The sequence below is a fragment of the Malurus melanocephalus genome, unplaced genomic scaffold (assembly GCF_030028575.1).
Source record: "Malurus melanocephalus ecotype Western Australia unplaced genomic scaffold, MMel_1.1 scaffold_143, whole genome shotgun sequence".
Classification (NCBI taxonomy): Eukaryota; Metazoa; Chordata; class Aves; order Passeriformes; family Maluridae; genus Malurus; species Malurus melanocephalus.
The window spans coordinates 1,386,568-1,393,985 of NW_026623375.1; positions in this window are offsets into that span (position 1 = coordinate 1,386,568).

Consider the following 7,418-nt stretch of genomic DNA (forward strand, 5'->3'; position numbering starts at 1 on the left):
GGGCACGGGCAGGTGCGCGCGGCCGGCGCGGGGCGCGCTCCCCCCGCAGCCAGCACGGACTGCGACCCGGGCACCGGGATGTGGGCACGGGCACCGTGACACTGTGACAGGCACTGTCATCGGGATGGGCTCCGGGCACCGTGACACTGTGACAGGCACTGTCACCGGCATGGGCTCCGGGCACTGTGACACTGTGACAGCCACTGTCACCGGGATGGGCTCCGGGCACCGGGACACTGTGACAGGCACTGTCATCGGGATGGGCACGGGCACCGTGACACTGTGACAGGCATTGTCACCGGGATGGGCACGGGCACCGTGACACTGTGACAGCCACTGTCACCGGGATGTTGGCACGGGCACCGTGACACTGTGACAGGCATTGTCACCGGGATATGAGCATGGACACTGTGACAGGCACTGTCACCGGGATGTGGGCACGGGCACCGTGACACTGTGACAGGCACTGTCACCTAGATGGGCTCCGGACACTGTGACACTGGGACAGGCACTGTCATCGGGATGTGGGCACGGACACTGTGACAGCCTCTGTCACCGAGCTGAGGATATTGGGAGGGCCACTATCACCAAGATATGGGCACGGACACTGTGACACTGTGACAGGCACTGTCACCGGGATGTGGACACGGATATTGGGAAGGCCACTGTCACCGGGATGTGGGCACGGACACTGTGACAGCCGCTGTCACCGAGCTGTGGGCACAGGCACTGTGACAGCCGTTGTCACTGAGCTGAGGGCACGGGCACTGTGACAGTGTGGCAGGCACTGTCACAAGATGCAGGTACAGACACTGTGATGGTGTGACAGCCACTGTCACCGAGCTCTGGGCACAGGCACTGTGACAGTGGGACAGCCACTGTCACCAAGCTCTGTCTCTGAACTCTGTATAGCCAGTGACACTGTGCTGTGGCCATGGTCACCATGGTATGGCCGTGGTCACTCTGCTATGGCTGGGCACACCGCAGTACAGCCAGGACACCTTGCCATTGCCAGGGTCCCGGTGCTATTGCGAGAATTACCAGCCTGGGGTCACCATGCTGCTTCTGGGGATAGCTTGCCATGGGCAGGGCTGGGGTGTCCTTGCAAGGGTCACCATCCTATGGCAGTGTCACCAGGCAATGGCAGTGTGCCATGGCCCTGTGAGTGTCTGGGCTGTTGGCAGCAGGGCATGCCATGGCCTGGAGCACGGGAGGTCACCACGCTGCTCAGCTCACCTCTGCTGTGGACACTGACCCCAAAATACCCGCCCCCCTTCTGTGCCCAGAGCCCCAGAAAGAGTGCTGTCACCCYTTGGGGACCCTCAGATGCCCTGCAGCCAGGAGGGCTCTCAGACCTGGCATGAGCCAGGGGCTGTGCTGGCCACTCACCGAGAGCAGAGGGCAAAGGTTTGGCAGCTGCTCTTTGCTGTTGCACRCCCACAGCTGGTGCAAGAAAAGGGAAGTGAAAATGGATGGGGCTGAACTCTTGCTTTCCGCACGAAAGGAGACATCCACAGCTGCCATGGGACAGAAAGAGGCCAAGCCCCATCTCTGCACCCTCCCCATGGACAGCAGGAAGGAGGAAAAAGAAAAACCGTAGAGGGAAACCCTGGATGACTGCGAAGGGAGTTCCCCCCGCGGCTCCAGGACCATCTCCCGAGTTAGTTTTCCCAGCACCGCGATGCTGATCCCGGTTCCATAGCTACCGATGCCATGACAACTCTGACATCATCCCTGCTTCGGACGGGAGCTGCAGGGAAAGGCGCAGGGAGGAGGAGCGTGCCCGCCCTGCTGGCACTGGCATGGGGCTGGGGGCTCCTCCCGGCCCCAGCACGGCTCTCCCCCTGCCCCACGGCCCACGGAACTCCATCCCCACGCAGGGACTGTGTCACTGCCACAGCACACGGGGTACCTGTGTGGCAGGTGTGTTCTACACCTCACAATCACAGAGGGAAATGATTCCTGTGTGCTGGATCCTGTTCCCAGCTCCTTTTGAAAAGCCTTTTGCAGCTTTCTCAGTCTGTTCTTTCTGGCAGGTTGGAGTCGGGGTTTAACTGTTMAAGCTCATGATGGTGCCACGCAGTTTTTCTCAATTACAGGTGAGTCATCATCCCTCCAGGTCTATTTCTGACTCCCAGCAGGAAAAGCAGAATTCAGCCCTTCATTCCTCAGTGTTACCAGCTCGGTAACCATCACATTTTACTAGGCAAAATCGAAATGGCTATGAAGAGCATGGCAGCTTGGTCCCTCCTGCTTTCTGCTGGCAGGATGTCTCGTGGAGCTGGCCAGRGATGGCACCCCAGTGCCAAGAGTATCACTGCCAGCTCATCCCTGAATTGCAGGTCAGAAACAAAGACCAAATTAATTTAAAGGAATTACCCGAGGTGGGATTTTCACTCGGCTTCAGCAGTTTAGAAGCAGCTGTTTCAGCATCCTCAAAAATCAGTTTCATGCTTTGGGAACAAACCATCTCAAATCCATCAGCTCAGAGTTCGCTGTGATGGCAAGGGCTGCTCCCTGAGTGTGGCCAGTGCCAGGAAGGCAGGGTGTTCCAGGGATATTGAACAGGGAATCAGCTGGACTTCTGGGGTCTGCTCCTGGTTTTCCTATGGCRTTGGGAAAGGCACTTCCTTCTCTCTCTTTCTAACATGTCTTGCCCAGCTCATCTGTCCCAGCTGGAACAGGCACATTTTGGACAATGCAAAGCACAAGGGACCTGGACACTGCCTRAAATGCTGAGATGTTTTCCTAGAACAAACCATGACCCTGTGCAGACAGATATGTGGTTTACACCCTTCAAGGCAYGGCCGTGGTGCACCAGGCACTGAAATCCCTGCTCCTAAACTTGTCCTTTCTTTGGGGTTCACACCCCCAACTTCTTCTGGGTGCAGTGTTTGYACAGCCATCTCCCACATCATGGGGTGCTAGTTTTCTTCCCCTGCTAGAGCTCAGATAAGGCACAGGAGGTATCTCCAGCCCACATACAAACTGTCTTTCTGTCTCACTTCCTATTGCTGCAAATCAACGGAGACACAGAGCCAGCCAATAATGGGGAAGGATATTGCACCTTCCACATTTCCCCCATCAAATGGAGAACATCAGTATTTGGAAACGGCACTTCCCAGAGCATTTGTTCAATCTGAACAAGTTTTATGGGCATTTACCATTCCCCCTGGGTTTCAGGGACAGGGAACAAACAGAACAGCACACAGGCAACTGCCCAAGATCTGCCCATGTTTTCATTTTATGAGTTTTATGAATTTAATTAAATGTAGTGGAAAACCTGTATTTGCTTTCTGCCTCTTCTGTTCATGGCAACTTCTTATCTTTGTCTCTGTCACAAAAATGCCATTAGGTTTTCTCAGGTCTGAGTATGTGAYCATGACAGCCTGGAGGAGCCAAGATGTGGGGTTTTCACTTTCTTCAAAAACTGTTCAAACCAGGGCTGGGACCAGGATGCTTTAGGCCCTGGCAGGAGCTCTGAGGTCTCCTTGGAGCCTTGTCTTCTCCAGGTGAGCTCTCCCAGCCTGGCTCCAGAGCAGAAGGGCTCCAACCCTGTGATGTGACCTTCTCTGACCTCCAGCAGATCCACCTCTTCCCTGTGGGTGCGGTGCCAGAGCTGGACACAGTGCTCCAGGGGGGAAAAGCGATGTGGAAGCTCCTTGTTCTGGGAGCAGCTCCAACAAAGCGAGTTTGGAGTGAAGCAGCCCAGCGTGGCTGCAGTGCCTGGCTGAGGGAGCAGGATGGGCTCTGGACACGGATTCCAGCTGCTGACTTGAGCAGCTCTCCGAGGTCTGAGCCTGCCCTGGCACGGGCGTGGGTGGGAAAACAGCTTGTCCTTCACATTCCCCAGGCAACAGGCCTGAAGCAGYGCTTTGATCGATGTCCCTTTAGTTGTTGCTCTGAAATGCTTTCCTTGCTGTTCATTAGAGCCTGGCTGTTGCTGCTTTCAGGCATTAGGAAAAAGATAGTTGATGGGAATGTGGAGAGGAGCTCAGAAGTTCATAGTCCAGTGGCAGGGAGAATGGACTTCCTGATGAGCAATACCTTAGCCCACTATCACYAGAAAGCTCTTCTTGCCTCCACCCTGAGAGATCCAAAAATATCTGGAAGATCATTTATTAGCTGGTTACTCATTCACTTGGGAAACGTTTCTCAGGTGRGATACAGCACTTACTGTACATGGACAAATGAAGGAAAAGTGTGCCAGAAAAACACTGTGGAAAACTTTACTATCTGAAATCATCGGGGGAAGATTGGGATAACAGAASTCAGTGAGCTGAGCTAGCATCGGTTTTGAATATGAAAAGTGATATCTCAGTGCTTGCGTAAAACCCAAACTGAACCAAACCCCAAAGGGTTTCAAAATGCCTCTCAGTGGTGCAGCCATGGCCTCAACAGCTCAGGAAGAAACTCAGCAACTGTTCCTCCAAATATTTCACAGCATGAAAAGTTTGGAGGCTTTGGCAAACCAGAATCTAATCTGATTCAGCCACTGCTCACCTCCTAGGGAGGAGCCTTGAAAAGGGGAATAAGGTCTCTTGCTGTTCCCCAAACTAGCCTCACCAGGAACACGCCAGCAAGTCCCATCGGACTGGGGACGTGCCAGCCACCCAGCTGACTTTGGTGCTGGTCACCTGCAGCTGTGGCACAAGGTGAGCAGAGCTGACAGGTATGAGGACGTGGGGCAGCTCAAGCTGTACTTGGCACAAAGAGCTTCCACAACTCTCACTTGAGCTATGTCAAGCTTTGCTGCCAAAACACGCTGAAAATAAGACAAACTCAGTTTCTTAACTGAACACAGCACTAACAGGTCCTCAGATTCAYGAGCAGGATGCAACTTGATGGAGTTGCATCCATTTGTGGGATGGATGGACATGAGTGATTTTATAACTGAACACTCTCAGGCCWGTGCAGCACAAGCACATTAAAACAACCTCCTTGAAAGAGATTTTCACCTAAATAGGAAATACAGGCAAAGGCTGCCCTAACAACTATTTTTACACAGTTTTTGCAGAAGTGGAAGTGTGGCTGCAGATGAAGTGACTTACCTGGTGTGTAGCAAGAAGCTTATGACTAAAAAMGAAATGAAGTTTGATCTCTAGAGCCTCCAGCCATGTGCTCATAGGTCTGTTAATCAAAGCAAAACTCCCATGAAACTGTGGGATAGCTTCCTACCTTTCCTCATGCAGGGCAGAGCAGGTGACAACCACAACAAGGAAGCTGGATCCCTTCCCTGCCTGTGGATTGTTCCCTGGACACAGCTCTAGTCTGTGCAGGAGCCCTGTGTAAGTCACTGCTACAGAATTACACAGGGAAGTTAATTCACCCTTCTGATCTGTTAATGACCACAAAAAGCCAGAATATCTCCATATATGCCCAGCTATGGGCTGAAGATCAGGTAGGAAACATGCTGGGAACATTATCCAGGGTTTTATTCTGCTTCAACTGCAGATTTTAGCTGCAGGCAGAGGAAGAACACATCCCTCATCACAATTTAGATAATTATACATGAGGTTTGCACACTAGTTTGAAAAGTAACTGAAGGCACGAAAATCTCCCAAAATCAGTAGGAAAGGGACTAGGATGAGGTAAAACATTTAGYATCTGGAGCAGTCTGTTCCAGAGAAAGGTGAGAGATGAGAAAGTCAAGGAAATAGACGGAAATACACGGAAATACCTCCTCTGTTGCCCTCTACTGTTGGCTTGGTCAGATGTGAAGCGAATTTTCCCTGTAGCTCCCCGTGCAAAGCACACTGCAGCCACAAATAAGCCAAGGAGCATCACGGGATGTGCCGCATGGGAGGGAAAACTGKGACCGGGAAGGGGCTCCTGGATTTGGAATGCTTGGAAGGAAAACCTGCAGCCTACCTGAGCACCACGTGGAAGGAAAAGGAAACAACACCTTTCCATGGAAARCAAGGGCAGAACTGGGCAGGTCCCAGCGCCAGGACACTGCTGGAGTGCCAGCCCCTGTCAGGTGCTGTGCTCAGAGAAATGCCTGAGAAACTTTCCAGGCTGGATCAGCCACCCCTCACCAGGACTGTCACATGCCAAGGGGAACACAGCAGTTTCAAAGCGTGACAAACACTGCTGTGTCCTGTCAGACTTGGGAACTGGACTTGGATGATCCCTGTGGGTCTCTTCCAGCTCAGTCTGTGATTCAACTGTGGAAATGTTCAGAGTAATTGCAAAGATTAAGAACTGACAGCAAAATCAGGTCCATGTGGCTTGGGTTTTTTTTTTCACAGGCATCAGCACAGAGAAGGGCACTGAAATCYCTTTTATCCTCAGCAAACAACCTTTGCTCCACCGTTTTGCAAAGATGCCAAYGACCATCATCCCTCAGCTCTCTGGACTGTGATTAACATCTGAACTGAAGGCTGGCCAGCCTGGAGTCAGGATTTGGGGTTCATGAACACTTCCCTGTGGGACAGATCCAGATCAGTGCCCCAGCTGGTCTCAAGGCCGACCCTCAGCCCCATGGATTACATTTTAACTGATTTGTCTCTGTGCCATTACCTGGGGTTTTCTTTCCTTGTTTTATTACTTTCCCTATTACCCTACAAAATTAAGAGTTGACTTCACCTTGTTGGCTGTGTTTCATCCTGACTGCACAAAACATYGAACAGCTCCTCTGCATCCTTCAGACAAAACCCCTGAGCAGCCATTCCAGGAATGGAATGAAACCCCAACAAAATCAATGCTCACARGGAGGGGGAACAAAAACCCTAAAAAATCCAAACCCTCCCCTCTTCAAGCAGGAAGAATCTTCCACACTGCCTGGAACAGGCTGAAGCTAAAGACACGAGAAAACAAAGCAGCGCTTGGGAATCCCACTGTAAACAGGAGCCTGTGTACACMCAACACACTGCAAAGGAACAGCTAATCCTTGGAAAAATGTCAAAGGCACTGTGCTGCTTCTGCCAACATCTGCACTGCTGCTTGCTTAGCAGGTCTGCCTGCCATCCATGGAACAGACCATTCCCTCATGGCTCCCTGCTCTTTACTTTTGGGGAGGCAATTTAAAAAAAAAAAAAAAAAAAAAAAGAAGGAAAAAAAGTGAAGTACAGCTGGGAATGCAAACCAGTCCCAGAAAACAGCAAGAAATTTGGGAAGCTGCAGGGTCAGTCAGGTATCTGTCACAGAGGAGCAGCTCTTGGGCCAGGTCCCACAARCTCCTTGGGCAGCACCTGCTCCTGGCTCTGATTTTCCTCACAAGGGCTCCTCGTATGGAGAGGAAGCAGCTGCCCCATTCCAGGAAATGGGATTACAAACACTACGCTTCAGCAATGCCACCTTGCTCCAAACCAGCAAGAGCTGAGCTGCTCCCAAACTCCAGKGCTACCCCTCAAAAATYCACTGGGATCCYATAAAAATCCCCACTGTTCCCCATATAAAAGCAAACTCTGACGTGA